The sequence below is a fragment of the Chlorocebus sabaeus genome, chromosome 18 (genome assembly GCF_047675955.1).
Source record: "Chlorocebus sabaeus isolate Y175 chromosome 18, mChlSab1.0.hap1, whole genome shotgun sequence".
NCBI lineage: Eukaryota > Metazoa > Chordata > Mammalia > Primates > Cercopithecidae > Chlorocebus > Chlorocebus sabaeus.
This window is the reverse complement of record NC_132921.1, coordinates 71600327-71622211: the sequence shown is the minus strand read 5'-3', so window position 1 is coordinate 71622211 and position 21885 is coordinate 71600327.

The following is a 21885-nucleotide window of genomic DNA, read 5'->3' as shown; positions in this document are numbered from 1 at the left end:
TCACACAAGCAGACGCCTCTGCCTGAAAAGAAGGGGCTAGGAGACCTCAGGAGGAAGATGTCAGAGAAGGGCCTGGCCAGTCTCAAAATCTTGGAACCCTAAGCTTAAGTCGAGAGAGGTTGTCTTGGTGACGAATAGAGGAAATATTGTTTACTACACTAAGTTGTAAACACATGGAACAGATTATGCTAAGAATGTCAGGGGGAAATATAAATCGATTTTAAGTGAATTCAGATCAATTCATGCATAATGGACCTTATTATTAATAGGTTCTTAAGGGAAAGTTGGAAATATTCTGCGGGTGTCATCACGAATCCTTCGAGATCAATGTCAGATAGCAAAACTCTACAACTCACCCAACAAACCTCTCCCAGCACCATGTCAGACGCAAACACTCACCCTAGCCTGACATTCTACAGCCCTGATTCAGTTCTTATCTCTTTATATCTTGCAGCCAAGAGCCTTGGGCTTTATCTACATTGAATGGGATTAATTAAATTTAGAGACAGTGGGGTGGTTGGTTGAAAAATGGTTTGTCAATACTAAAAAATGTATAAATACCGACAACGTCCCTCATTCCAACTCAGTGAAATCAATCCAGCCATTTACTCAACCCCCAAAGTAGTGCATTCCACCTTGGGGTGTTGCCAACTAGAGGTACATGACCACCAGCCATCAGAGCTTATCTTGATCTTGAGACAGGAGTCAGCCAATATTTTAAACCAAACTCAAGTGGAAAACACAAGAGAAAGAGGAAGTAGCTAGCGTCTACTGTTCCTAGACACAAAAAGATGAACTTGACTACAGACAGGAAGGGTTGCAACTGGGAGGGGAGTTAGGAATGGGCTAGAGTAGAAGCACTGCCTCAGTTTGTGGCTTAGGAAAAGAAATGCCAGAGGGGGATGATTGGCCAAGGATGCACATTGTGAGTTGAAGGTGGGGCCAAGGGCCACCTCCTCTCTCCCATGCAGGGTTCAATCCCATCCGAGACAAAACTATTTTCACACTATGCTGATTAGTTTATTGGAGTCCAGCATAAAGAAATGTATACCTTGATGTCTGGAACTGAGATTGAAATCACTCTAGAATTTTGTTGGAAATACTAACATTAAACAAAAAGGTGTGGGCTAGCAACAGTTTTAAGAAAATCTGGACATTCCGGCATTCGGGGAGATGTGTTCAAGACGCCTTCTCCTGGGTGCACACACCCCAACTTGTATAGTAGTGAGGCTGGGGTTAAGGGACTAGGTTCCAGCCAATGGGACGTGGCCGAAGTGATATAGGCCACCTCCCGGAGGGGCAGCAGAGCCCTTGTGTAAACCTCTAGACCAGCTGTGTCCACTGGAACTCTGCAATGGTGGTGATGTTCTGTACCACACTGTCCACTGTGGTAGCCACTGGTCTTATGTGACCAAAGACCTGAATTTAAATTTTATTCAACTTTAATTGAATTAAACTAATAGAATTAAAGTAATTGAGAGGTTGGAAAGGTTGGGAAGCAGACTGTCAAGAGGACCAGCGATAGAATAATAGTACTGGTACTGGCCTCAAGTAAACAGAGCGAGAACGCCTGCTCCCTCACACCATTGGTGGAGCTGTGGGACGACACCAGTACATCTCCTCTGCTCTGAATTTTTAACCTCTTCTGTTTTCACAAATAGCAAAGTTCTGGCTGTTGTTATCTTTCTCCCTTCATTTGTTCAAAAAGGTGGTTGTACAAGCTTAGCGTATCATTGCCTGGTATTTTCTAAATTTGGCACTCATGGTTTGTACAGGATCAAGGTTGTTCAACCACATTCACTGGGGAACCCATTAGCAATACAGGGCCATTTCAATCCTGTCTGACCTTGGTCTAAAGTAAGGACTATATTTGATGTCATGGATTAAGATACACAGTACATTCAAACACACAACTGAAATAAAGTTTTTATGAAATAACACTAGCCTCACTACAGAAAAGCCGCTTGGATATTTTCTGTTCTATTTATTCACTTAGGTAAATGCTCATCACCACACTCAGTGAACCATAAGTGGTTCATGATCTACAGTTTGAAAACCCTTAGCATGAGGACAATATACACATTCAGCCCACTCCTCACAGCCACCATGTTCTTGCAGGGGACTGACTCAGGGTCTTCCGGCTCAGCCAGCCTCACAGCTGGTGGGATCTGATAGATAAATGGCGCACCTACTAATCCCCATGGCTGCTTCCAACTTGGGCTTCCTTCTGGGCTCCCTCTCCTTGGAGGAGCCCCTGGAGAAGGCCCTTTCACAGCCCACAGGCTGCTCCTGGTGGGAATGATGAAACGGATGAAGGAGTCCTCCATGACCATGACCACGTCCAGATCTGAGGGCAGGAGCAGGGAGCTCACGGTGGCTCAGCAGACACTAATAAGGAGGATTTGGGAACAGCCTTTCTTCCTTTCGCTATGATTTTAAAACGTCCCATTCTCAAAACGATGTTCAAACCAAGTCTGCAAATGTCATGAAACAACTTACAGGCCCTCATGTTCTCACCCTCTGTTGAGAGCAAATTGTTCCTCCACCGTGGCCAGGTCCCTCCCAGGGCTGGCCTGGCTGGGTGGTAACTCTGCTCTGCTTTTCTCAGGTTGGGGTGCACTCCCACCTTCAGTGGCCCTGGCAGCCTCCTGGGAGCAGCAGGGAAGCGTCCCTGAACCCACCTTTCTCCTGTTCCTCCAGTGCCTTTGCAAAGTTACCCCTGAGTTTCCTGGTACCTTGGCCAGGCAGACCAGGCTGATCAGTTACCTGCTGCAGCTCCCATGTCTGAAATCTGCCTCTCTTTTCCACTAATTGATCCCTCGGGAAAGGAGGTTTCTAATGACTAAAAGCAAATGAGGTTGAGCGTGCCCTATGATGCAAATAGCAAGGGTCATGATAATTCTAGACCAAGGAACACCAGCTTGGCCACTGTTCAACTCCCGAGCGCACTGTGCTGAGCTGAAAGCTGGCCTTTGCCTCTGCAGGAGACTTTAGCTGGGATTCCACTGGGCTGGGTCTCGAGGGGGCTTCTCTCAGAAAAAGCTCAGGGCATATCTCCCCACATTATGGCCAATCCTCTCTAGAAAGACATTTTATTTCAAAACCTATTGGTGTGCTAGTTCTGTGAAATCCCTCTTAATGTAAGCCCTGAACACACTTCTTTGGCGGCCAGAGCTCTGGAGCCTCGTTAGAATGCCATCTTCCCTGTTTCGGTTCTAGGAAAAATCCCAAGAGACCAGGACGCAGCCAGCTTCCTGTTGAAGATTCTAAACCCTTGTGTTTCCCATCAGGACTGCTGACAAAAGAGAGGGGGCTCTCCAGGCAGGACCCCGCAGAGGGTGGTGTGAGCAGGGGCTGGAAGACAGGAGAGGCAGGGCATGAGTCTAAACCGGCCTCGGGGCCCTTCCTCACTGCGGAGGGAAGAGGGTAGGCAGATGGCTCAGTTAGGAACTCTGGGCCCCTGATCACTCCAGTTGACAGAGGCCTTGCTGTCTTTTCATTTTCATCCTAAAATGATGAGGTTTGAATGCTGAGGTTTCATGTTGAAAATGTAATGAGAACCTTCGTGGATTGGAATGAGATGCAGAAAGCTGCACGGATGGGGTTTCTTTCTGGGGACTGGGCAAAGGGAAACGCTCAGGCAGGAAATGGATCTGGCGCCTTCCAAGACCTTGGGGTTGCTGGGCAGCCACTTCTCGGGATCCTAATTTTCCAGCACTTTCCTGAGCACTGCCGCCCGCTTTTTTGTCTCATAATCACAGAGAGAGGGGAGACACACTGTGGGAAACAGTAGTATCTGGCCCTGCTAAGCAATTACTCGGAATGAAAGGTTTGCCATCTTATAAGTAGCACTAAGCAGGGAAGGGGGAGGTCAAGAAGAGGCCAAAAAGGGAAAAACCTCAATTTCTTCAGCTGCCACCAAAAGAAAACCAGACAAGTGTTTGGCTTGGGCATTGTGGGTGCCCAAACAATCAGGTAAAAAATTTAAAATCTGGTGACTGTAACCATTTTGAATTTATGATGCCAAACAACTAACTTTCTATGGTGTTTTTTTCCCCCAGAAACTTTGCAAAGAATAAAAATTTACCTCCAGACCAAGGAGATATATTGGGTCTGTGTTTGAACATCTTTTGAAGGACTTGTGTGCTGAAAAGCAAATCATGTCCCATTGCTTCAAAAATGCTGATTTCAAAAATTCTCTTGTTTTCAATATCACTCCCAGATACAACTTCACATATCCCCCGTTCTTAAAGAAACTTCTGAATTCATAGCACAGCCAACTGAAATTTGTGGTCATCATTTGTGGGTGTATTTGGTCAAAAGGAAAATAGCCCTGCTGAGAACACCAGGCTCAGAGCTGTATTTTGGGTATGGCGGTTCTCTGCGGTCTCAACAGCTGCATTGCCCAGTTACAGCATGGCACATGTCCCTGAGCTCTGGGTTTCTGAGTCTGTCCACACACTTATTTTACTTCCCTGGGCATCATCCATGAAAGAGAGCACAATTCCTCTTGGGTGAGAACGAGAGGAGCGAGAAAGAGCCATTCTCTTCATTGCAATGAGGACATTGCTATGCTCACAGGAGTGAAATCTGCACCCTTGGAGATGGTAACTGTGAGAGTTTTGCTCATTTCAATGGCCCTCACTTCACCCTTCCACGTCATAGAAGTGGTCAGAAATAAAACGTTGGAGTCATTTACGCAACAGAGACAGAGTGGAAAATGATCAGTAATTTGCAAATACAGTTCTCACTTACTCCCACCAAGTTCATTTGATAAACCTCACCATTCCTGGCTTACGTGACCCAGATGCTCTTCAGGGGATGTTACCAAGGGAACAGATTGTCACTGCATCTTGCCTTCCAAGAGCATTCTTTATCTGAGTGGCTGAAGATGGATGAAACTGGGTTCCTGCAGTTATGACGTAACCACTGTAAACTCTGTGGAGTAGGAAGTGGGTGTTGTTGTCATGGGGTCATGGGGCTTCTTCTTCTCCACCCACTTATATCTATGAATACTCCAGGCAATTTGGCAGCTGACTTAGGGAATCGAGGGAAGCCCCTGGGAAAGGTAGTTGACACTAAGGGCAGCTCTTTCCCACTCTGAGAGATACAGCATGCCCCTTTCTCTCTTGTTCCCCCACAAGATCTTCCCCCATGCTGAGGCCCATTCACTTCCCCTGCTTGAAGAAGAAAGAGGTGAATGGCTTTTTCTATGGGGCATGAGAAAGAAGTGCAAACACATTTTACCACTTACACCCTGGATACCACTTGGATCAAATCTTGAAGTTTTCTTGGCATTCAGGAAACAGAATCTTAACTCTTCTAGCCACCATAGTTTTTGACAGATGTATGACAGATGCAGCCAAGGTTTTGTCACTTTGCTGAATTCCTCAGTGATGGTTCTCAGTTACAGAACGTGTCTTTGACACTGGTGCAGGGGAAAGTTTCACAATTTTATTGCTAGGTGTGTATACACACACACACACACATATTTGACTATATACATGCCATTAATATACTTTTTTTTGCATTTGGAATACACTTTAGTCCCTGAAAACCAAGAGCAGTTCCACACTAGCAAAGCTGAAAATGTTTAAGGAGAGCAAAAGTGGAACAGAGTGAGCATGAGCCTTCAGATTCTGCCCCACTATACGCCATGGGGATCTGCACGTGCTAGTCAGGAAGGGCTGAATGGCCAGTCCACCAAGGCAGGTATTTACTGATGCTGCAAGGGACTTATTGCATGCCAGACAACAGAGCATTGGTGTGCCGCTTCATTTCCAAGCAAGAAGCAATGCTTGCTAAGTGAAAAAGACTTTAAACATCTCCCCATGGCTAGGGAAAAGGAAAAGATGGAAGCTGCTCCCAGGTGGCATAAAGAAAAGACAGCTAGAAAAAGACAAATCAACAAACATATATTCGTTACACACTCCTTAGGGGAATCCAATATGCAGCCAGGTTGGGAACCTCCAGGTTTGAGCACATGTACTAAAACAAAGAGAATTCTGGCTGTGGTGTGGACTTAGCCATTCTTAACAAATCCTTCTGCTGCCTTCAAAGGGCCCTGACTTCCTTATTCTTAATAAGAGAAAATAAAATCCAAAGTATTTTGAGTTACCTATCAGATTCCTCAATTACTAGATTGGCAAAACTTCAAAGATTTGACAAGCCACTCTGGGGAGGGTGTGGGAAAACAAGTGCACTCGTAGACGAGGGTGGAAATGTCAGAATGACAGAACACCTTCCAGGGCAACTTGGCAAATCTAGTATAATTTCACCGACTCTTTGACACGGTAATTCTACTTCTGGGAATTGACCCTACAGAAGTAACTGCACACATACAAAATGTCATATTGACAAAGTTATTCACTGCAGCATTGTTTGCAACAACAAAAGATTGGAAACAACCCGAGTATTCATCTATAGAAGATGGGTTTAATAAATTATGACACTCCTACATAATGAAATACTAGGCAGCTGTTAAGGAACAATGACGACACAGTTTAAATAGGGATGTGGAAAGGTGTCAAAGACAAGCATAAAAGGAAAGGTGCAGACAGAATGTATTTGCTCATATTTACATCAAGGGACACTGGACTAATATTCAAGAAGCAAATAGAAGTAGTTACCTATAGGGAAGAAGTGATGGGGAGATAGAGAACAGGGTAGAAAAAAAGATGAGTGGTTGTCAGACTTCTCAATCTATACCTTTTTATATTTGACTTTTGAATCATGTGATTATATTAACCATTTCTCCTAAAATTATTTTTAAAAAAACCCCGAGGCACTCCCCACCACACACACACAGTGATCAAATACAGATTTTTACACTGGATGAGTCTGTTTTGATGATTACAGTCAAGATTCTAGTACCCAAAAAGTACAAAACAGTCATGAATGACCTTCAGAACTTGAAAAAAAGAAAATATCTTTGTTAAAGAGTATGCTATAAGCCAAGTTTTTTTTTTTTTTTAATGGAATAGAAGTATTAAGATTCGTAAGAAGTTTAAGAACCAAAGAAATTTATAAATCAATTGTCTCACTCATTTCTCCTTCAGATAAGGAAACACCGGTTCAGAAGTTTTGGTCACTTGCCCAAGGTCACACGATTAGAGTCAGGGGCAGCCCTAGAATCTAACCCTCCTGGCCGTAGGTCACGACTCTGTGTTCAGTCCCAGCTCCTCCGGCAATACTGGAGATGAACTCCAAGACCATCCTCAAAATGCTTAAAGCTCTAGACTAGAGACCCTATGAGGAAAGATGAGGCAAGAACTGAAATAGCCATAGTCTGGAGGGGTAAAAAGGGAGAAATGTAATAAAAGTGAACCTTATTTGATGCCTAATAAGTTGGAAGGAAACCATCTGTTTTCCATGTTTAGTGGAGAGGGAACTAGAATTTATACTAGAACGAGGTATGAGATAGAAAGAGGAAATTCCTAATTTGTCTGGTTATGGACAAAGGTATCAGCAAACAAGGCTCTGATGTTGCCTTCACTAGAGAGTTTTAAAGACGGGGTTTTATTTCTCATCAGCATTTATTTCTAAATCATGTCTCAGTTAACATAGCTTGATAATTTGGGAAGGACCTCAACCTCACCTAAGACACGATTACCCCCTCAACTGCCCAGTGCTGACTCTAGCAGCTATGTCTGCATTTCCAGCTCTTTGGGGGAGAGAGGTAGCGTGCTGTACTGAGAACAGTTCCCTACTAAATTTCTTTTTCTTTTTTTTTTGACAGAATATTAAAGTCTTTTTCTTTTCATTTAATAGCAAATATTTATTGAGTGCTTACTATGTGTCAGGTACTGTTCTTAGTAAATATCCCTGTTAGTTTTTTTTTCTTCTTTTTTTTTAATTATACTTTAAAGTTCTGGGATACATGTGCAGAATGTGTGGTTTGTAATACATGTGCCATGGTGGTTTGCTGCACCCATCATCTAGGGTTTTTGTTTTTGTTTTTGTTGCCCAGGCTGGAGTGCCGTGGTGCAATCTCAGCTCGCTGCAACCTCCGCCTCCCAGGTTCAAGTGGTTCTCCTGCTTCAGCCTCCCGAGTAACTGGGATTACAGGTGCTTGCCACCATGCCTGGCTAATTTTTTTGTATTTTTAGTAGAGACGGGGTTTCACTGTGTTAGCCAGGATGGTCTCAATCTCCTGACCTCATGATCCGCCTGCCTCAGGTTTTAAGCCTTGCAAGCATTAGATATGTCTCCTAATGCTATCCCTCCCCGTTTTCCTCCACCCCTTGACAGGCCCCAGTGTGTGATGTTCCCCTCCCTGTGTCCATGTGTTCTCATTGTTCAACTCCCACTTATGAGTGAGAACATGTGGTGTTTGGTTTTCTGTTCCTGTGTTAGTTTGCTGAGAATGATGGTTTCCAGCTTCATCCATGTCCCTGCAAAGGACACAAACTCATTCTTTTTTATGGCTGCATAGTATTCCATGGTGTATATGTGCCACATTTTCTTTATCCAGTCTATCATTGATGGTCATTTGGATTGGTTCCAAGTCTTTGCTATTGTAAATAGTGCTGCAATAAGCATACATGTGCATGTGTCTTTACAGTAGAATGATTTATTATCCTTTGGGTATATACCACCCAGTAATGGGATCACTGGGTCAAATGGTATTTCTAGTTCTAGATCCTTGAGGAATCGCCACACTGTCTTCCTCAGTGGTTGAACTAATTTACACTCCCACCAACAGTGTAAGAGCATTCCTATTTCTCCACATCCTCTCCAGCATCCGTTGTGTCCTGACTTTTTAATGATCGCCATTCTAACTGGCGTGAGATGATGTCCACTGCAGTTTTGATCTGCATTTCTCCAATGACCAGTGACAATCAGCTTTTTTTCATATGTTTGTTGGTTGCATAAGTGTTTTCTTTTGAGAAGTGTCTGTTCATATCTTTTACCCAGTTTTTGGTGGGGTTGTTTTTTCTTGTAAATTTGTTTAAGTTCCTTGTAGATTCTGGATATTAGCCCTTTGTCAGATGGATAGATGGCAAAAATTTTCTCCCATTCTGTAGGTTGCCTGTTCACTCTGATGATCGTTTCTTTTGCTATGCAGAAGCTCTTTTGTTTAATTAGATCCCATTTGTCAATTTTGGCTTTTGTTGCAATTGCTTTTGGTGTTTTAGTCATGAAGTCTTTGCCTATGTCCTGAATGGTATTGCCCAGGTTTTCTTCTAGGGTTTTTATGGTTTTAGGTCTTATGTTTAAGTCTTTAATCCATCTTGAGTTAATTTGTGTATAAGGTGTAAGGAAGGGTCCAGTTTCAGTTTTCTGCATATGGCTAGCCAGTTTTCCCAACATCATTTATTAAATAGGGAATCCTTTCCACATTGCTCATTTCTGTCAGGTTTGTCAAAGATCAGATGGTTGTAGATGTGCAGTGTTATTTCTGAGGCCTCTTTTCTATTCCATTGGTCTATGTATCCATTTTGGTGCCAGTACCATGCTGTTTTCATTACTGTAGCCTTGTAGTATAGTTTGAAGTCAGGTAGCACGATGCCTCCAGCTTTGTTCTTTTTGCTTAGGATCATCTTGGCTATATGGGCTCTTTTTTGGTTCCATACGAAATTTAAAGTAGTTTTTTTCTAATTCTGTGAAGAAATTCAATGGTAACTTGATGGGAATAGCATGAATCTATAAATTACTTTGGGTAGTATGGCCATTTTCACGATATTGAGTCTTCCTATCCATAAGCATGTAATGTTTTCCATTTGTTTGTGTCCTGTCTTATTTCCTTGAGTGGTAGTTTGTAGTTTTCCTTGAAGAGGTCCTTCACATCCCTTGTAAGTTGTATTCCTAGGTATTTTATTCTCTTTGTAGCAATTATGAATGGGAGTTCATGCATGATTTGGCTCTCTGTTTATCTATATTTACCAGGCAAATGGAAAGCAAACAAAAAGCAGGGGTTGCAATCCTAGTCTCTGATAAAAGAGACTTTAAACCAACAAAGATTTAAAAAAAGACAAAGAAAGGCATTACATAATGGTAAAGGGATCAATGCAACAAGAAGAGCTAATTATCCTAAATATATATGCACCCAATACAGGAGCACCCAGATTCACAAAGCAAGTTCTTAAAGACCTGCAAAGAGATTTAGACTCCCACACAATAATAGTGGGAGACTTTAACACCCCACTCTCAATATTAGACAGATCAATGAGACAGAAAATTAACAAGGATATTCAGGACTTGAACTCAGCTCTGGACGAAGCGGACCTAATAGACATCTACAAAACTCTCCACCCCAAATCAACAGAATATACATTCTTCTCAGCACCACATAGCACTCATTCTAAAACTGACCACATACCTGGAAGTAAACCCTCCTCAGCAAATGCAAAATAATGGAAATCATAACAGTCTCTCAGACCACAGTGCAATCAAATTAGAACTCAGGATTAAGAAACTCACTCAAAACCACACAACTACATGGAAACAGAACAACCTGCTCCTGAATGTCCACTGTGTAAATACGAAATTAAGGCAGAAATAAATAAGTTATTTGAAACCAACGAGAACAAAGACACAATATACCAGAATCTTTGGGACACAGATAAAGCAGTATTTAGAGGTAAATTTATAGCACTAAGTGCCCACACCAGAAAATGGGAAAGATCTAAAATCGACACTCTAACATCACAATTAAAAGAACTAGGGAAGCAAGAGCAAACAAATCCAAAAGCTAGCAGAAGACAAAAAATAACTAAGGTCAGCAGAACTGAAGGAGATAAAGACACACAAAAAAAGGTTTAAAAAATCAATGAATCCAGGAGCCGGTTTTTTGGAGAAGATTAATAAAATAGATAGGCTGCTAACCAGACAATAAAGAAGAAAAGAGAGAAGAATCAAATAGACACAAGAAAAAATGATAAAGGAGATATCACCACTGACCCCACAGAAATACAAACTACCATCAGAGAATACTATAAATACCTCTACACAAACAAACTAGAAAATCTAGAAGAAATGGATAAATTCCTGGACATATACACCGTCCCAAGAGTAAACCAGGGAAAAGTCAAATTCCTGAATAGACCAATAACAAGTTCTGAAATTGAGGTAGTAATTAATAGCCTACCAACCAAAAAAAAAAAAAAGCCGAAGACCAGACAGATTCACAGCTGAATTCTATTGGAGGTACAAAGAGGAGCTGGTACCATTCCTTCTGAAACTATTCCAAACAGTAGAAAAAGAGGGACTCCTCCCTAACTCATTTTATGAGGCCAGCATCATTCTGATACCAAAACCTGGCAGACACACACACACACACACACACAAAATTGCTGTCCAATATCCCTGATGAACATCAATGCAAAAATCCTCAATAAAATACTGGCAAACTGAATCCAGCAGCATATCAAAAAGCTTATCCACCATGATCAAGTTGGCTTCATCCCAGGGATGCAAGGCTGGTTCAACATATGCAAATCAATAATCATAATCCATCACACAAACATAATCAATGCCAAAAACCACATGATTATCTCAATGGAAGCAGAAAAGGCCTTCGATAAAATTCAACACCTGTTCATGCTAAAAACAATAAACTAGGTATTGATAGAACATATTTCAAAATAATAAGAGCTATTTATGACAAACCCACAGCCAATATCATACTGAATGGTGATAAAAGCTGGAAGCATTCCATTTCAAAACCAGCATGAATCAAGGACGCCCTCTGTCACCACTCCTGTTCAACATAGTGTTGGAAGTTCTGGCCAGGGCAATTAGGCAAGAGAGAGAAATAAAGGGTATTCAAATAAGAAGAGAGGAAGTCAAATTGTCTCTGTTTGCAGATGACATCATTGTATATTTAGAAATCTCCATCATCTCAGCCCCAAAACCCCATAAGCTGATAAGCAACTTCAGGAGAGTCTCAGGATACAAAATCAATGTGCAAAAATTCCTACTAAATTTCTGAAGTGGTTAGAGTGTAGAACATAGCCTCCTATATGGTGGTGAAGATGGACCCTCTGGTCCATCTGAAATCACACTGCCCCATTCTAACTCAGTTCTGCCACTCTTCAGCTGTGAAGCCGGGACAAGTGACTTAGCTCCCTGTGAAATGCAATAATCGAACCTGCCATGCCAAGCACAGTGCTTGGCACATATTTTGTTTTTTTGTTTGTTTTGTGAGACAGGGTCTCACTCTGTTGCCCAGGCTGGAGTGCAGTGGTGACATCTCGACTCACTGCAACCTCCACCTCTGGGGCTCAAGTGATTCTCCTGCCTCAGCCTCCTGACTTGCTGGGATTACAGGTGTGCACCACCACATCCAGCTAATTTTTGTATTTTGGTAGAGATGGAGTTTTGCTGTGTTGGCCAGGATGGTCTCAAACTCCTGTCCTCAAATGATCCGCCCACCTCGGCCTCCTGGAGTGCTGGGATTACAGGTGTGAGCCACTACACCTGGCTTTGGTTAGCTCTCAAGAAATGCTATATTCTGTGGCAAAGCCTGCCCTATTCATCAAAATATGTCTCCTCTCCATCGTTGGCACACACTAGACTAGGTGTCCTCACATTTAGGTGGCTTGACTGTGTTTCCCAATAGGAAGTGGGTGAGAGTGATGTGTGATACTAAGCCAGGCCCTTGTAGACTTCCTGCACATCTTCCTTCATGCTCTTTCCCGCTCTGGCTTGATGCAGATGAGCCTGGAGAACTTGAAAGCCCAGGAGTTTAAAAGGATGGTGCCATAGGAGGGAAAGGGCTGAAGTCTGAATAACTGCATAGAGGAGAGTTAGTCACTGACCAGGAAAGCCCATCTGGGACTTTCACATGAGAGACAAGTAAACTCCATTCTGAGCCACTAGCATTTCATCTTCACAGCTTATAGCAGTGAACCTCACCAAAACTTATATAAAGAACTTTTAAGGACAGTGGCCTTGCAGCCTTGCCACAGACATCAGCTGTTTGGATCAGTTCCCTCTAGACCTCCTCTCATCATTGCAGTTGATTCTAAAATCTGGGCAGAACAGGAAAGAAGGAAGAGGGACCAGAAGGCAGACAACTTCAGCTTCTTCTCATTTGTTATTCTATTTCTGCTGCTACTTGCTTCAACCACTCTAAGTAGCTCTCTGGCTTTTAGAGAATCTCTGTGTATTTTCTCACCTTCACATCCAGGGGCTCCTTGTGGGTGGTTTCTTTGGTCTAGCCTGAATTGATGTTTCTTTTCACACTCCAGGGCGGACACGAAAATCACTGGCCATTTTCCACATGACGTCAGCCTTGGTGAAGTAGCATGAGGTGCTCCATACAGCACAGAAAAAGTTCTCCTGCTATAAGTAAATATTTGTTGAGTGAATTAATGACTTTATGCCAACTCTTACTGACATGAAAGGCTATGATTAATTATCTTATGAATAATTTGCCTTGTTTGACATATATTTTACTTGTATTAAATGCTCAATTGAATCAGCTAGTATTTCTTTCTGTGTGCACCATTTCTTATCAAATATTTTGGCATAGAGTTTATTATTAAATTAATAAATACAATAGATATTAACATTGACAAAGAGGTTGGTCTATTAAGTTGAAAATTCCCTTGTTTTCTAGCTGCCAAACCCCTGATTATTTGAGTTTTACAACTTCTGAAGCAATGGTTGAAGATGTGAGAAAGGCTTTTTTTTGACTTGTTTCCCCTGCCACATGCCTTCTTCATGGTCATACGGCAGGTCTCATGGGAAACCCACACTTGACCACTCTCTTTGATGCTCAGGCAGCTCACACATCATGAGCCTTTTTTATTTTCAGCTTTAAGCCAGCTTCTGACTCAATGTTCAACACATGAATCAATCATATGCTGAGCAGGCACGTTGGATTGGGGAGTCTTTGTCCTAATTCCTTGAAATTCATCTCTTTAATGAATATGTCATGCTCTATTTCCTTAAGAGAGTCACTTGTAACTTCCTATAGAACACATTTTTCTAAGACCAATTCAAAGATATCCTTCCCTCAACCCCTTCTCTTAATGATTAATAAATGAATAATTGGATGTTAAGATGAATGGATAGATGGATGTGGGTGAATAGATAGATGGATTCTGGTCTTCCAGCCTCTATACCTACTCATCAGAAGAACCCTAGAAACCTCAGCATCAATGTGTATCTTTGGATATGGTCCTTCAGGTGCTTAGAATTTAGATCAGGTGGCCTTCCAAGCGGTCACCTGTGCTCCCTTGCCAATATTCTAAGGAGCCATATTGAAAAATTTAAACTACCCAGGCAAAAGCTAAACCATTTAGATCATTTTCTCATAAATATAGAGGTATTGGAAGAAAAATAAAATAATAAATCTTATGCAACTTTTGACTTTTCTATTTAGAAAAATCTGAAAAATCTAACCTGAAATTTAGTTTCCTTAGGTTTTATTAGCATCTTGAGTTTAAATATTATTTTCATGAGGAAAGTACAAATTTTCTACATTTTTTCTTCCCTCTGGCATAGTTACAGACATGTTGCCTGACTCTGCCTGTTTAACACCATTTATGACTGGTCTGTGATTGGTTCAGAGAACATGTGCATGAGCTTTCTTAGAAGCAGCAGCATTCAAAGTTAGAATGACATTTGTTTAGTCAAGCAGCAAGCTCCGCCAACTGGCAAAGACCTCTCTGCAATAAAAATAGGAAGAAACAGCCTTTTTATCATCTAAGGTACCTGTAGCAGATTCACTGAGCAACTTTCTTCACTCTCTTATTCATTCATATTGTGTAGAATGCACTGGATTCTATCTTCTTATAGTCCTGTAGGGAGGAATCATGGTGGCTTTTATCCAGCAAGTCTTGGCAGGCTCCAGCTATACATTGTTATTTGATTAAGGATTTGGCATATGAGCTAAGGTAAGTCTTTTTATGGCATTATCCAGAATCAGCTTCCTAGTAAATGACATACTCCCCAAAGAATGTTTCCAAAGAGGCTGTTGTAAAGCTTTTCTGTGGGTAGAAATTTCACATGTAGCCTGCTTACTTTATTTCATAGACTGGCTAGAATACCACCAACTACTCCAGGATTTCTTAAACTGAAACTTGGAGTCCCTGGATGTGAAGGTGGGAAAATACATGGAGATTCTCTAAAAGCCAGAGAGCTACTTACAGTAATTGAAGCAAGTGTCAACAGAAATAGAATAACAAATGAGAAGAAGCAGAAGTTCTCTATCTTCTGGTCCCTTCTCCTTTTTTCCTGTTCTGCCCAGATTTTAGAATCAACTGCAATGATGAGAGGAAGTCTAGAGGGAACTGATCCAAACAGCTGATGTCTGTGGCAAGGCTGCAAGAAAAACTAAAAAAAAGCCTTTTAGGGAACACTTATACCCTGCTGGTGGGAGTATAAATTAATTTAGCCATTGTGGAAAGCAGTGTGGTGATTTCTCAAATAACTTAAAACAGAATTACCATTCAACCTAGCAATCCTACTGGGTATACCCACAGGAATATAAATCGTTCTACCATAAAGATACATGCACACCTATGTTTGTCACAGTACTATTCACAATAGCAAAGACATGCAGTCAACCTAAATGCCCATCAGTGGTAGACTGGGTAAAGAAAACGTGGTGCGTATACACCGTGGAACACTACGCAGCCATTAAAAAGAATGAGATCCTGTCCTCTGCAGCAACATGGATGGAGATGGAGGCCTTTTTGCTGAGCTAACACACACAGGAACAGAAAACGAAATACCACATGTTCTCACTTATAAATGGGCCCTAAACACTGAGGACACATGAACACAAAGAAGGGAACAACAGGCACTGGGACCTACTTGAGGATGGAGGCTGGGTGGAGGGTGAGGATGGAAAAACTACCTATCAGGTACTGTGCTTGTTACCTGAGTGACAAAATAATCAGTATACCAAACCCCCAGGACACACAGTTTACGTATGTAACAAATCTCCACATAGGCCCCTGAAACGGAAATACAAGTTAAAAACTAAGATAAAATAACAACAGAAAATAATAAAACAGCCTTTTGGGAAGTGGACAAGTCTAGTGTGATGGCAGATCTGTGAAGTCTCAAAGGGTACGGTGATGTTGAAGGACTCTGCCTTTCCAAGAGACGGACAAGTCATTTAAGTGGACTGAGTCAGCCCCAATGGTGATGCTCACTCCTTCTTCCAGGAGCCCTTGCTTCCCAGGAGGATCTCAGTGTAGCCTCCTGAGCCAGTCACTGGAAGAGCCAGAGCCAGAAGATCAAGCTGTGAGTCTTGGCCTAAAACTCAAATCAGCTGGCTCTATTTTCTTTCCACATCTACCTTCACTGCACGTTGCCCAAAATAGCCTTTCTAGTTTCAGCAAGACAAGAGCTCCCAGAAGTTAGGCGCTAGCAGCACCGCAAACTATCTTTGGAGGGGATTAATTCCCTTCTGTGCCTAAGACAGCAAAGTGCTCACAAGCACTTCAGACTCTGGGGATCCGCACACCCCAGAACACAAGAACTTTCTGGGCAGAATTTTTCAAAGTCTCATATTCCTTCCAGCCCCTGGGTGAGCAAGGTCAGAAACACCCTTATCTGCCACTGGCAGGAGACGTCCCTCCTCAAGGGCCCTGGAACACGCTGTGGCTGCCCGATGGGCCACTGTAAAGGAGGCCACTAGGCTCCATCTGGTGCCAGCTGTAGGCAGGGGCCCTGCAGAGAGGTCCTGGAACCAAACTGGAGGGTGGCTGCTGGCTTTGCATTTCAGTTAAAACGAGCACTGCATTTGAAACGCTCTGGTGATTTTGTTTAAATTTTTAAAATTATTTTTTCTCTCTTAGCTCCATCTTCCTTACCTCCACTTAACCTACACGCTGGCAATGGGAAATGGAGAGAAGAAAATTCATTTTCTGAAATTGTATTTATGAATTTTTGTTCTTGAACGATACTTTCAAAGTTTTGACAGATGGCTCAAGCTTCCACAATCTCTACACACACATTGACTTGATTTTTAGAGTCACATTGGAAGTGTCTGGCAACAAGAAAGAATGTTTGACATTAGTGATATTCCAGCAAATGCAGGTGTATGGTTTGGGAAGTCTCTGCCTCTCGTAGCGGTACATGTGGCTTTGGTCAGCCACGGCGTGGGGAAGAAGAACCTTAGCTGCACCTGTCTGCAGGGCACTGAGCACCGCTTCCCTGGGGCTCTCTGTATCTCTCACTAGCTTTCTACCTGCATCATTTTCCATATTCTCTGTTCTCTGGAGTGTCTAAAAACCCAGGCCGTGGGGCGATGCTGACCAGCCAGTGACTTTGTGCACTTTGCCTAAATTCTCTTAACCTTTGTTTGCCAGGTACATAGCAAAATAGCCAGCCACTCCCAGCCATTATGAATTTAGTGTTTGTGTACATTCTAAGCCAAGTGAGATGTAGGCACAGATATCAAAGATACCAACATGAAAGGATTGTAGGTGAAGCTGGAATGGAGGTCAAAGTAAAATTCCCAACTTCTTTTTCTTTTTTGAGATGGGATCTCCCTCTGTCACCCAGGCTGGAGTGCAGAGGCTCCAGCTCTGATTACTGCAACCTCTGCCTCTCCGGTTCAAGCCATTCTCCTGCCTCAGCCTCCTGAGTAGCTGGGATTACAGGTGTGTGCCACCATGCCTGGCTAAATTTTGTTTTGTTTTTAGCAGAGACGGGGGTGTCACCGTATTAGCCAGGATGGTCTCGAACTCCTGACCTCGTGATCTGCCTGCTTCGGCCTCCCAAAGCGCTGGGATTACAGGCGTGAGCCACCGCGCCTGGCCAACTTCTTTTTCTTCAGCTGAGACTTTGGGATGCACTCAGGGTGAGGGACGGTGACGGCTGCAGGACAGTCAGTTCCCCACCAGCCACAAGGACAACCGTGACCCGCCCTACCCCTCATCAAGCAGAGTTCCCAGGAGCCTAGGAGAGAGGGCACTGAGCCTCCAGACCCTGGCCAGACCCTCCACGAGGTTCGTCTCCCACCTGGAAGCAGAGGTGGCAAAGGAAGGCTTATGGTTGGAAAGTATGTTCAAGATGAGAGAGAAAAAAAGAAACCGAGACAGAGACAGGCAGAGAGAGGGAGCACTAGGCCGTGCATAGAGGGGCCACTAACAGGGCAGACGCCCACGGCACAGGTGAGCAGGAGCACAGGGGGCCAGAGACGGGGCCCCTTCCCCTGCTGGTGGCCATGTTCGCATTCTTGCTGTCTTCTGTGGCTGAGAGTACCCACACAACAGCCCTCAGCCAAGATGGCCTTCCCTGTCTTCACACAGACGCAGGAACCCCCAGGGATGAGTGCTCAGGAAGGGAGTGGACAGCAGGACCCTCCCCAGGATGCGGGACCCTCTCAGGCAGGCGGCATTTGTCAGCCCGGGTTTCCTTCCTGCCCACCCTTTCCATCTTTCTCAGGCTCCTCCCAGCCTCTTCCACATTCCTCTCCCAGCCCCGTGCTGACACCCCAGCTGCTCTGGCAAGGATGGGCAGTGACAAGAGGAGCCCCGAGTAGCGGGGCGGGGGCCTGCAGTTCCACGCAGCTGTGAAGTGCGCAGGACGGAGTCTGTGAAGTGCGGTGTGAAGCTGCAGCTGAGCCACGTGGGCTGAGGAATGGGAGACGCGCAGCAGATGGGGCAGAGTCAGCCTCCCCTGGTAGTGCCTTCTCTTCGAAACCGCCTGGGAGGAGTGGGGGGTGCTGATGAGCCCCAGAATAAAATAGACATAAACATGTCAGAAAATACTTCATTCTCGAAGGCAGCGCCTTCTGTCTTAGACTTCTTATGCAGCAGCTAATTCGTCTAACTAATAAAGGAGGCATGGAGAGCAGTTCACGGAGAAGCTCCTGTCCCTCCCGTGGTTTGGGGCTGCACGTGCTCTGTGCTCCCCAAATGCCATGCCATGTAGCCGAAAGCTTGCACTCCTCTCTAGAACCCTTCCAAAGCACTCGTTTCTCATTTGGCATCTCCGAGCCTCTGAAATCTCACTCTGAAAGTATCCACTTGGTTGGTTTTTCCCTTTCAAAACAAAAGCTTCTTCAAGCCACTGCAGTCCCACCAGAGGTTTTCTCAAGCGCGTTCAGCTCTGAAAAATAACTCATTGTGAGCTTGCTAGGAGCTTCTGCTTGGGCTGGGAGACGGGGAAGTAGGGAGCAGGCAAGTAGGGGAAGCCTTCAGTCCACACTCCATCTGGGATGAGCAGTTTGCAGGTGTTTTGGAAATCTTGGGCACAGGAAATGTGAATTTTAAAAAACACCACCACCACCACCACACACACACACACACACACACACACACACCCCAAACAACAGAAGAAAACAGCATTGTTATCGAAAAGTGACCTGAGTGGAATGGAACCACATGGGTCTTGTGGGTACACGAGCCCCAGGCTGGCGTCCTTGTGGCTTGGCTGGGCAGTCCGCCCGTCTGTTCTGGCAGCTCTGGGCAGACCTCGCCACAGACCCAGCCCTCAGCCCCCTGGGGCCACCGCCCCTTTGTCCTCCCATCCAAGGAACCCTGCGGTCCTGAGAGCCCTCCTTCACCTCACCATCAGTGCACGAGGGGCCTGAAAAGCACGGCTACATCACCCAGGAAAGCCTTAAGCCAGGGGTAGGGTTTGGGTGGGGAGGGGAGGAGCCCAGTTATCAGGCAGAGCAGCAGGTGGTGTTCATGAAAGCTGGAAATGTCCTCTGTAAAGCCAGCCCCTTAGCACTGCGGTATGAGCCTGAACGGCTTCCTCAGCCCTTCCTGTGACCGTCTCCATTCCCCAGTGCAAGCTGCTTCTGAATTTGGAGTCACCACTTTTACTTGGGGAGCTTAACTTTGATACCTGTGCCTGCAGTTCCTGTCTTGTCGCTGCCCTTTCCCAGTGGAATGCTGGAATTACAGACCGTTACAGCTGGGAGGAGCCTTGGACCTCACCAGGCCAGCCTCTCCATCCAACAGACAAGAAACCGCAGTCTGACCTAGGGGACAAATGGCCCTGGCACCGAGACTCTCCCAGGCCCCACCCAGGCGCTGTCGCTGGGCCCTGCCTCTCATTGCAGCTGGCTTGCCTGAGTTATTTTCTGTTCCTTCTGTAATGATCCTATTGTCATAATGGGTCTCTCCCAGTGGAGCGCACCCCACGCATCCCCTGAGGTCACCCATGTTCCCTGCACACAGAGTGCTTAATAAATGAGTCTTGATGGACAGGCGCTGCAGCCTGCAGAGACCTCATCTGTTGTCTTGGTCAGGCCAATCTGCCCTTCCCAGATGACCTTCTCTCCCATCCCTTAAAAGTGTCCTGTGATGCTCCGCAGATGTTCTGCAGAAGCATCCAGGAGAACCGAGCCCCTGGGGCAGAGCGGCAGTGTGCAGGCGCCAGGCCTTGCAAGCCCAGCATCTTGGAACTCTCTTTGCACAGAGTTGCCTTGAGCCAAATACAAGTTTCTAGAATCTGGACACACGACACAGTCTCGGCAAAGCTGATTATGGAGGAGTGTCAGCGAAGTTCTTGGAAAAAATATTTTCAGGAAAAGAGTGTTTGGCAGCTTCCCTGAGGGGTAAACAAGCCAACAGAAATTAAGCAGGAGAATCCAGGGGCACGTACCAGTAAAGCAGGGGCGGCTCATCCCAAAGCATTTGTGTGTTCTGTGTCTTCCTAATACATTAGCCAGGAGGGAGGAAGACCTGCATGCGGGCCAACAGAAACCATTTTGGAAGATAATGTGCGTGGAGTTCAACCTCTTCGAAGTGACCTTTTTAGAAAATTTGGCCACTAACATCTCCCATGGAATTGTGAGATATGAAAAAAGCACCAGATGCGGCTGTTTGGCAGAGTCCTGTCCTGGCTGTGGGACTCGTTCTGAACTGAAAGCTTCTAGTCAGCCTGTTCTCAGTACTGGCTGGATGAGGCCTGGAGTCAGGAGTCAAAAGCCCGGGTCTCATCAAGATTTGTCTACCTCTCTGTCACCTAAGCAGGATATGTGGCTAGTGGTTCATCTGTGGGTGCTCTCCTTCCTCACCTGTGAAATAGGATTTGCCCTGCCTGTCTCACGGGCCTAGTGTGAAGACTGAACGAGGGGCACACGTTCATCAAGGGTGAAGCGTGGTCAAATGTCAGGCAATACGATTCTATGGAACTGCACTGCTGATTGAAAAAAGCAACGCTCTCCTTACATGAAAAATGACTAAACTCTCGATCAGCTGGGCTCATTGAGACAAACATACACACCCCTTGACACCCCCCTTACTGGCCCCCAACACACAGAAACCACCCCAGATATTTTAAGCACGATCTTAATACAGGAAATTGTGTGGCTACTAAACTCTTGCAAGGGCTACGCGTTCATGGCTGGTCCACCGGGAGCAACCTCTAGAACACTGCAGAAATGACATAAGAGAGGAGCTTGGGCCCCCGAGGTGCCCCCTGGAGCTCTGCTGCCCGCACCACAATGAACTCTGGGAGACCAGGACCCAGGACGCTGGAACGTGAAAGCTGCAAGTGCCACTTGGCAAACACACAGCAAACAAATGCAATCTAATCTCTACTACATTGCTCTTGTTAAACAGCCAAAATGAAGCAGAAAAATAGCTCCGCCTTACTTCTCTCCTCCAAATCTCCCAGCAGTACAATAACCTGATGGAATGTAATCCACATCTCGTACCTCAGCTGTAAGCCATGGTAGAAACGTCGTTTTTAGCTTTCCAAGCTCTGTAGCAGGAAGGAAGATGGGATGATGGCTGAGCAAACCAAGCCCCAGTATCCACCCTCCTCAATGTTCACACAAACCTCGTGCTAGTTGGAGAGCTTTGAAAGCTTAGCTGTGCCCTGTATTATCAGGGCATGAGCTAAGAAAGTTCCCCAAAGTAGTAATCATGAAATTCTCTGCTACCCACATCACCTCACCTTGTCTTCTCCTGTCTCCTGGGCAAGAGAGGACTGTGTGTACCATGGATCCCTTCAACA